This window comes from Ascaphus truei, chromosome 14 (genome assembly GCF_040206685.1).
Source record: "Ascaphus truei isolate aAscTru1 chromosome 14, aAscTru1.hap1, whole genome shotgun sequence".
In the NCBI taxonomy this organism is placed as follows: domain Eukaryota; kingdom Metazoa; phylum Chordata; class Amphibia; order Anura; family Ascaphidae; genus Ascaphus; species Ascaphus truei.
Window position 1 is genome coordinate 32,972,880 of NC_134496.1, and position 9,997 is coordinate 32,982,876.

The following is a 9,997-nucleotide window of genomic DNA, read 5'->3' on the forward strand; positions in this document are numbered from 1 at the left end:
GCTACTTGATTGGCTGGCTTCCCTCCCTTTTTGATGACGTCACATGACTCCAAAAAAGGAAAGGCAATCCGATTGGTGGGTGTACCATTTTTTTTTGGTTTACAGAGGCCCTGCACTCTCCCCCATGTCATTTAAATTAAATGTCGTAAGAGGCGCGAGGCCTCTCTAAGTCTCTCTTACCTGGTCTCAGCATTCTCTTCGGCGGTGCGGCGCCATGACAAGGCAACATCAAATGACAATGTTTTGCCATGGCAACGTGACGTCATGATGTCATATGACGCCACATGCCGCGGAGCCAGTAGTAAGGGGAGGGCACGAGCAGGTGGGGGGGGGGGGGGAAGAGCAGACAGGGAGGCACAAGCAGAAAAGTTTCAGCACCCCTGCCCTACAGTATAAAGATGTTGGCAGCTGGGGATTTTCAGTAAAGTTTTGTAACTTCTTTAAAATTTACGATTGTCCAGAATTCACCACTTTCACAATTATGATCAAATATATCACTGTAGAATTACAGGGGGTGCATGTGGAATAAGCCCCGCTTAGTAAACATGGCTCCCAGTATTTCCATTGAAATACTCATCCATTGTCCTATGACAGGCCACTTATCACTGAGAATTTCTGCTCCTCAATTATTTACCCCTGTACATATTGTGATTCAATTAGTATCCGAACACGTCAATGTAGACAGCAAAATCAGGACTAAAGCACTTTCCTTTATGGTCTTGCTTTGTTCTGTGAAGCTTTCAGTATTTTCAGGACAATCGTAGACCCGGCATTGTCGTTTGACGTGCATGATGAGTATCTCAGAAAAACATAATAGATAGAGCAGTTTAACGCTCATATCCTTAAGAGAACAAACCTCTAATATTCTGATTTCCATCTCTGTTGTCTATAAATAATGCCCTTTGACCTATTTCCTGCCTTCAAACAAACAGCGGTGATAATTACTGTCGCATGGGCTGACCTGCCAATGTCTCTCCTGTATGAATATGTTTTTTTGTAATGTTGAAACATTTCATATTCAGCAGTTTCCACTGTTTTTACGGCTTTCCATGTCATTGTTATCAACATGGTATTTGTTTTTATATCACTGAATGACATTGATGAGGATATTTCTCTTCCTTTGTCAGATTTGAGGTGTGGTCCATTTAAAGGCATATATTGGACCTGGAGTAAAGGGAAAGAGCTCAGCCATATAACACCTTATGTACCTTTTCCTGGCTTGTTTGGTATTTCACAATATGTTTAAAGGCTGAAAACGCATAGTAAATACACAATTTGCAGAACTTGCCTTCTCTAAAGTGTCACCCTTTTAACAATGTGTTATGGACAGGATCTGGGATCCCAGGAGGCAGGCTAGTTCCTTTCATAGCATCAACTAATAAAGCTACATGTAACCTAATGACAGAATGACACCTATCAGACCAAACACCACGGAAAAAAACATCAATGTCATTTGTTCTTCAAAGCGGAAAACTGAAGCACTGCTCCAAACTGTCACAAGTGTAATGGGAGAAGTTACCTGAAGGCCGCTGAGTATCACTTGAGATCTGTTATATTTTCGCAGATATTATAAAGAGACTAACACACTTAAATGTCACATTAAAAAAAAATGGCAAAAATGTGTGGTGCTCTAAAAAAAAGCCTCAAAGTAGTTGTACAAAAAATATAAAGTTCAATGAATTTATATGATGATTCCTGAAGTGAAACGCCCTGGATAATGAATAAGGGATAGCCAACCCATAGGACATGGAACAATCGTGTATTAATCACTACTCCATTATAATCTGACTAGTGGGCTAGGGCCCCCACGAGCAATGTAGTAAGGGGCCACACAATAAAGTGTCCCAGCGTGTAATGTCAGAATGGAGAATATGCGTGTGATATAGAATAACCCACGTTAGAGTTGGTGATATCCTTTTGGCTGTCCAATCTTCTTCTTTCACAGCAGGGGGTGTGCTTCCGTTTTTTTCTGGATAATTTGACACAAAGCTAAAGGAAAAAGCAGGCACTAATACTCAGGAAATTGGGAGGTGTCCTGCATTTCATGCAGGTTTATTCCTGAGAGGGGTGGTTTATGATCATGGATTATTTCTTATGGTATTACTCAATTTATATCCATATTCTATGGATGTCCATATTTAATCTCACCTAAATTCCATACCTATATCCCTCATGTTGCACATTGTCCCCGTTTACATTCATTTTATGTGTGTTATTATTATTTATTATCTTTTCATTCATATTTTTATTATTAATGTTTAAATAATTTTTGTTTAAGCATTTGGTTTTTCAACTCAACAGTAGATTGATTGATTTATATCATCTATTATACTATCTATAATTAACTGATATACTTATTTGTTCTTACCATTCTATTATTATACAAATTGATCAATTCTAGTTTTTTCATTCCCTGACTGTACAGCTTATTATACGATTTCTCTTTTTTTCAAGTGGATATTGACGCTTTATATATTTATATACATATTCATTATGGTCATCAAATTATACTAATATGTGCTTATATATATTGTAACGTTGGTCAACTAGTCTATCCACTTGATAGGTATTTTCTTTCTTTTAATAGAGATTTTCATTTAATTATGATGTTTCTTTTTAAGTTCGTATCCTTTTTCTTACTATTCTTTCATCATTGGAAGTTATACCAAGTATTCGTATGTTTGTTTTGCATATAGCTAGTGTTTTAAATGATAAATGTTTTTTGTCAATAAAGTTGTGATATTTTGTATTGCCCACGGCACGCGCTGACGTCATTACGTTCGCGTCACTCCTGAGAGTTTCAGGAAGTGAACGACGAATGGATAGCAGCGCGTCTCATGGGTACTTAAGCAGAGTGGTGAGTACTCTAGTTAGTCACCTTGAGAAAGAGCTCGCGCTCGAAACGCGTTGGTGGGGGTCTGTGTACCCCGTAATGTAGCTGTATTTTTTTGTAGTATCCATTAAATCATTCGTTTTTATGGGCACACGCTCTCTTGGACTTCATTCAATTTTTTTTTTTGCTTTCCTGAGTATTAGCGCCTGCTTTTTCCTTTTGCTTCGTGTTAAATGTCACATTAAGCTGCTGTCCCACTTTTATATTTCCGTTTTTACAAATGATTTTCTCCCTGTTTCTAATCTTTCTTTGCAAGCTCCATATATATTTCCTGTTTCATAGTTATATATTTGTCTAGAAAATAAGAGGAAGAGAAGCATGTCATGTCTTGCTAGTGGGTGGACAGGGAGCTATCGCTATTGCAGTATAACACGGAATCCTTGCACTAAATGGTAGGTGGGTGCACGGAACAGCCTCGCAGCAGAGGAGATACATACAGGTGCATGTAGAAATGTGAGTCAGTGAAGTGGGACCGATAATAATGTCATATAATAAAGAGGACCAGCTCAGATATCCTCGGTCCTGCAGGTAGGACCATATGTCCCCAATATAAAGTTCTATCCCCTTCCCTTCACTGTCGCAGTCCCCTTTGGATGTGAAGTGGTTAACCCAACAATTACCCCCGTAGTGTCCCACTTTACAGAGTGACTTTCATTAATGCAGAGTTGCAGTGAAGTTAATTTCTTGCTGAAGTTGATAATGCTGACTCCACGTAAGTCATTTGAAATTGCAGCGTATTGGTGAAATTAATCTGTCCCTCACATCAAAGGCTCGTTAACAGGTCCCTTCTTGTTCTATTCTCTTTGGTCTTGCGGCTAAACACTCACAGAGGGAAAAAAAAAATTTCTCTCGGAAATACCAGACAATATCTCCATCCAATTTTCATCTCATCATACCCATTTGCATCTGAAAACGGCACTTCGGCAGTTAACGGTCCCTTCCTGTTACTAATTTAGGCTGCGCTTGTGGTGCCTAGCGACGGCGACGCGACGTCGCTCCGAATCAAATACATTGACTCCGTCGCAAGCGCTTATAGTAAGCGCGGTAGCGAAGCAGCCCCCCAAAATTTCGAAGCCGGGTCTTTTTGATTTTTTTAGAGACAGTCGCCACATGACTATCTCTAAACCAATCAGAGACCGCGGCCCGCCCCCTTTCGTGACGTCGCTGGCAATCAAATTATAACTTCCGCGGGTGGCGACGGTTAACGTCATCGGTCGCGTCGCCAGCACTATAAGCGCGACCTTGGGGTCCGACCGCTCGCTGCTCTGTGGTTCAGAGCTGGTGCTTGGCTTGTTTTCTAGCGTTCTCTAGTGTAGTATGTGTTGGCTGGGGTCGGTCTGTGTGCGTGTTTGGGGGGGTCTGTATATCTGCCTGTACTTACAGTACACTTGCACATGAATATAACGTTCTGTGCATCACTGACCAACTCTTAATGGGTTAACGTGAAATTTAATTAGCCCCACATACGGGTGAGAGGTTTGGATGCAGCGTGAGGATGAATCTTCGCCTGGTGTTACATTTTAATTCATGTTTGGGTAATATCCCATTGTTTTTGTGACTGGTTATAAACTCCCCCCAGGGCTGTTAGCTCGCTCTCGTCAGGGCCACATCTTAAAGTTGCTATCACAGCAGATCTCATGTTGACAATTAGAATGTCCTCCAAGTCGCCGTGTGAGTTTGAAACTAATAAGCGAAAGGAAGGGAGAGAAGCAGAGGGAGGTTTGTGCTGAGCTGCATCAAGTGAAACCGCCCGCGACCAGAGACATTCATTATCTGAACTTCCTCATGAGAGTGTGAAACAAGCTACACAACACCTCCCACCACTGCCCTGTACTTCATGGCAGGCAGTGGCAGAAAGAGAGATAGAGGACAGTGAGAGTGAGAAGTAACAATCACAGTGAGAAGAGGCAGAGGTGCTAATCATACAGAAGGCAGAGAAAAGGACAGTGTGTATTAATACACTGCACAGTGATCTGTATCTGTATTATGCAAAAGCACAATATTACTCTGACAATCTCCACCAAAATACATCAAACCCAGCTAACTTCTGGAAGGTTATCAACAATATATTCCAGCCTCCTAACCATCAACAACCAAGTAATATCACTACGGGGGATATTACTCTGACAAACCCCACTGACATTGCAAATGCATTCAATGATTACTTTGTGGGGTGTGCCACTAACTTATTAGCGAAACGCAGCACAAACCCCAAACATGAATCTCATCCTGGGAGTATCCCTACAGTCCCACCCCCTCCCAACACTGCCCACAATTTTCAATTTAGCCCAGTATCTGAAGAGGAGATTACACAAGCGCTCCTCAAACTAAAACTAAGCAGCCAATGTGGACCCGACTTACTACAATCTAGGTTCCTACGACTTGGTGCCCCAGCCATTGCCAAACCAATTGCGTCCATAGTCAACTCTATCCTGTCTGCAGGCCATATCCCTAAGACCTGGAAAACTGCCAGAGTTGTCCCAATCTTCAAAAGTGGGGACAAAAACACTGTCTCAAACTACAGGCCAATCTCACTTCTCCCAATTCTATCCAAAGTAATGGAAAAAGGTGTCCACTCCCAATTAAGCGATTTCTACACCAAGACAAATTTCCCTAGCCAATTCCAGTCTGGGTTTCGTCCCAAACACTCCACCGTAACTACCCTGCTAAAAGTTTGCAATGAAATCCAGTGTGGAATGGAACGGGGACAACTCACTGGTGCAGTATTCCTAGATTTTGCAAAGGCTTTTGACACAGTTGATCATGCTATCCTGCTTAACAAACTCCAGAGCTCTGGAATAGGGAAACATGCTTTAAACTGGTTTCAGTCCTACCTATCAGGAAGATCCCAACATGTGTCCATCTCAGGCTCTAACTCCAACCCCCTGGATATCACCTGTGGTGTCCCGCAAGGCTCTGTTCTGGGGCCCCTACTCTTCTCAGTGTTCATTAATGATCTTCCCACAGCTTGTAAGGAAGCCTCAATACACATGTATGCAGATGACACAATCCTATATGCACACAGCCATAGCCTCTCTGACCTACAACACATACTTCAGTCTGACTTTTTGAGACTCGAAAACTGGATTTCCCAAAACAAACTGTTTTTAAACACTGACAAGACTGTAACAATGGTATTTGGGACCAAGACTAAATTTGTAAAGATTCCAGTGACTGAGCTCCTGATTAGAACCAACGCTAACACCACCCTAACACCTGTCACTAGTTTTAAATACCTGGGCTTATGGTTTGACTCCCACTTAACATTCGGGATGCACATTGATACCCTAACAACCAAGACCTATGCCAAACTAGGGGTACTTTACAGGAACAAATCCTCCCTAAGTCTCCTGGTCAGAAAGCGTATCGCACAGCAGATGCTAATGCCAATTATTGACTATGGAGACATAGTATATGGCTCGGCTCCTCAAACCCACCTTAGCAAACTTGACACCCTCTACAATTCAATTTGTCGTTTTGTTCTCCAATGCAACTACAACACACATCACTGCGAAATGCTCAAAGAACTAGATTGGTCATCACTAGAGTCTAGGCGCAAAGTTCACCTTTCCTGTCTCACCTTCAAATACTTTCTGGGCAAGCTACCCAGCTACATGAACAAGCTCCTCACCCCTACCACATACAGCACCTATCACCTGAGATCAGACTCCAAAAGACTGTTCATGGACCCAAGGCTCAACAAAGTATCCGGACGTTCCTCCTTCTCCTTCCGTGCACCCCAAAACTGAAACAACCTACCAGAGACTCTCATATCCACCACCAGCTTAAGTTCTTTCAAATCTAAGGCTGTCTCACACTTTAATCTGGTCTGTAACTGTTTCATACTCTCATAATATATATTTTCTTTAACTGTGCACGCAATGTCTTGTATATAATGTATACCTTGTTCATTTATGTAACTGTACTTGTAACCATGTATTATTTGTTTTACTCTGTGCCCAGGACATACTTGAAAACGAGAGGTAACTCTCAATGTATTACTTCCTGGTAAAATATTTTATAAATAAATAAATAAATACACAGAGCTGTTTGTGGGTATCTGTATTCTATACAGAGCAGTGTGTCTGTATTCTACACATAGCTGCATTTACCTGTACTTCTATACACAGAGCAGCACGTGTATATTATACACAGAGCAGCATGTGTTATCTACACAAAGCAGCGTGTGTATCCGTATTATATACAGAGCAGTGTGTGTATCTGTATTATACACAGAGCAGCATGTATCTGTATTATACAGAGAGCAGTGTGTATCTGTGTTATACAGAGAGCAGTATTTATACAGAGAGCAAATATATGTTTTAGTCTGACAGTATTACGCTATGTACTCTGTTTGTTTTTATTTCAGGCATTTGATCTTCATCGACTGAATCCCGCTCCGGGAATTGAATCATCTGCCAGTCCTGGTTGTATATTTTATATACTGTTTATTTGTTAGTGTTGGGCGCCTGAGATATACTACCTTCCTTTCTCAGCCCAGTGAATATACTGTAATGTGAAAATACATACAAACTGTGATATTAAAATAACAATGTGGCAATAAAGATGTACTCCTCCACTTAACCCTTGATTAGAGACTTTTTCCAGTCGTCTCTTCAAAACGTGATCTTCAAAAAGGAAGGGTTGCAGGGGACTGTCCAAGCGAGAGGAGAGAATACTACATCGAACAGTATTGCAAATAAAGTGTACTGTATAATCAGAGCAGTGCAGTAACCTTCAATGTTTTTACTCACAATGCAGTGATGAATTCAGGCATATCCCAAATCTGTGGCAATATGGTTGATCTGGTAGCGGGTGGTCCCACTGAGAAGAAATCAATTCTTTAAGACAAGAATATGGAAAATACAGTGTCTCCCGAACGCCGGGTAAGTCACGATCTCACCGCTCCTGCTTTATACGGGTCCGTTTCGTTGGAACGTCCGGCAGAGTCACCTTCTGGTTCCGGTTGCGGTCTCCCAGAAATGAAGGAGAGGCTCCTCCCGATCCTCACTGTGTCCTCTGGAACACCGGTTGGGCTCTGAGTCTAGAACCTAAGTCTGTGTAACAAAGGAGGTCTCCAATTGGCATAAATGTATAATACACCTCATTGTCAGTCTACCGATCACCCTCCACTGAAGAGCAGGTGAGGGTCTAAGGCCGCATCCATACTGCGTGCAACACGAACAAAAGGGTGCACCTCAATGAGGAAGGCCATAGAGCATGCGACAGCGCGACGGCGCGGCAGCTTTTTCAGGGGACAAAGCATTTTGTTTTTGTCGCGCAACGGCGGCATCACGTGACCAGTTTTTAACCAATTAGAGTGAGGCTCAGCTTTTCTGCCTAGCTACTGCCCAAGTCATTAATTTTGGTAGATTCTACAGTGGAGTTGTACTTTCTTTTACACTATTGAAAATTCTACAATTGAACAACTGAGTTCAGAGGTATTTAAAAGAGATCCGTTGTGGAATCAGCGGTGCAAGGCATACCGCGACTGTTACCTTCACAACAAATTGTGGAGAGAAATTGGGGTAATCTTGTCCATTACAAGTACTGCACCGACACACTTTATTCGAGCAAATACCCAGTATGTATCTGGCAGATACCTGGAATGCGCCGCTCCTCACCTCTGACAAGCCCCGTTGCGTTTGCCTTCCCAGCCTGGGTTCATGCCTGGCTGACGGGCGGCTGATCTGTTAAATGATAATGATTAGGATTTAATAGGCTGCAATGCTTCGCGTGTCTACCAGATGGCATAAATTCATGAATTGTAATGCAGTATATATATATATACTGTGCAGTATTGCAGCCAGCGGGAATAAAATGCTTCAATCGCTGCCTGGAAAATACCTCAATGCACTCGGGCAGAAAACAGTCACAAACCTCAATACACCCGGGTATACCCGAATTCGTGGGACTAGCCGAGCTCGAATAAAGTGTGTCGCCAGTGTAAGTACACTTATTTAATCATTTTTAAATTGTGTTTTATTTTAATTGCATAATGCTTGTTCTATAGCCTGAAATTGTGTATTATTTTAATTGCATAATGCTTGTTTCAAGGCCTGAAATTGTGTATTATTTTAATTGCATAATGCTTGTTTCAAGGCCTGAAAGTGTGTATTATTTTAATGGCAGAATGCTTGTTCCATAGCCTGAAATTGTGTATTATTTTTAATGACAGAGATATGTGTAAGTTTTTATGTCACACTACAGTTTTTGTGCACCCACAGTTCACCTTTTATAATAAGGGAACTCTGATACTGGCTTTGGCCAGCTTTTAATTGCACGAAATCACAAAAGCATATGCTAAATTTATTTAACCCTTTCAGGGCCTTTTCACATATTTCACAAAGTTTAGTCCATAGGACAATAATAAATTGCATACTCAGTGTAGGTACCTGCTAAACGGAGTCTACCTTGACGAGGTTGGCGGCTTGAATCATGTTTTGATAAAAAGATGCAAACAAATGACTCCTCTGTTACACAGACGTCGGGCTCGATTATACCAGAATCCTTTATAAACTGCAAACGTGTATTTACTATATATTTACAAGAGTGGCCTTGTGGGCTTCAATATGTAGGGAGGACAGGTAGACACCTAAAAAGAAGACTGGCAGAACATGTCTATAATATTAAAAGGGGGTTAGTCACACACAGTGTCTCTAATCACTTTAAGATTTGTCACAATCAAAATCCAGAGGGTCTAATTTGCAAAAGTATCGACTGCCCCAAACCCAATTGGAGGGAGGGAGACAGAATCAACATTATATCTGGACGCGAAAGCTTCTGGATATATACGGTACTTTGAAAACAATGACCCCTGGAGGTTTTAACATTGAGTTTGACTTAGCGTCTTTTCTCAGAGAAGGTTAGAATTATACAAAGTTGCTCCTTGTGGTTCTAATGTCTGCATTAACCATCTGATCAATTTTTGATATTAGCATTTATTTCCAGATTTTCCTATTAATTGTTATTTTATATTTTTATGTTTATTACAAGTGTATTAAATTAACATATATTGGATATGTATTTTATATGTAATAAGAGTTTTTCATCAATAAGATCATCTTTTTAATTTGGAAGGCTAGGTATTATTGTAGCCATTGT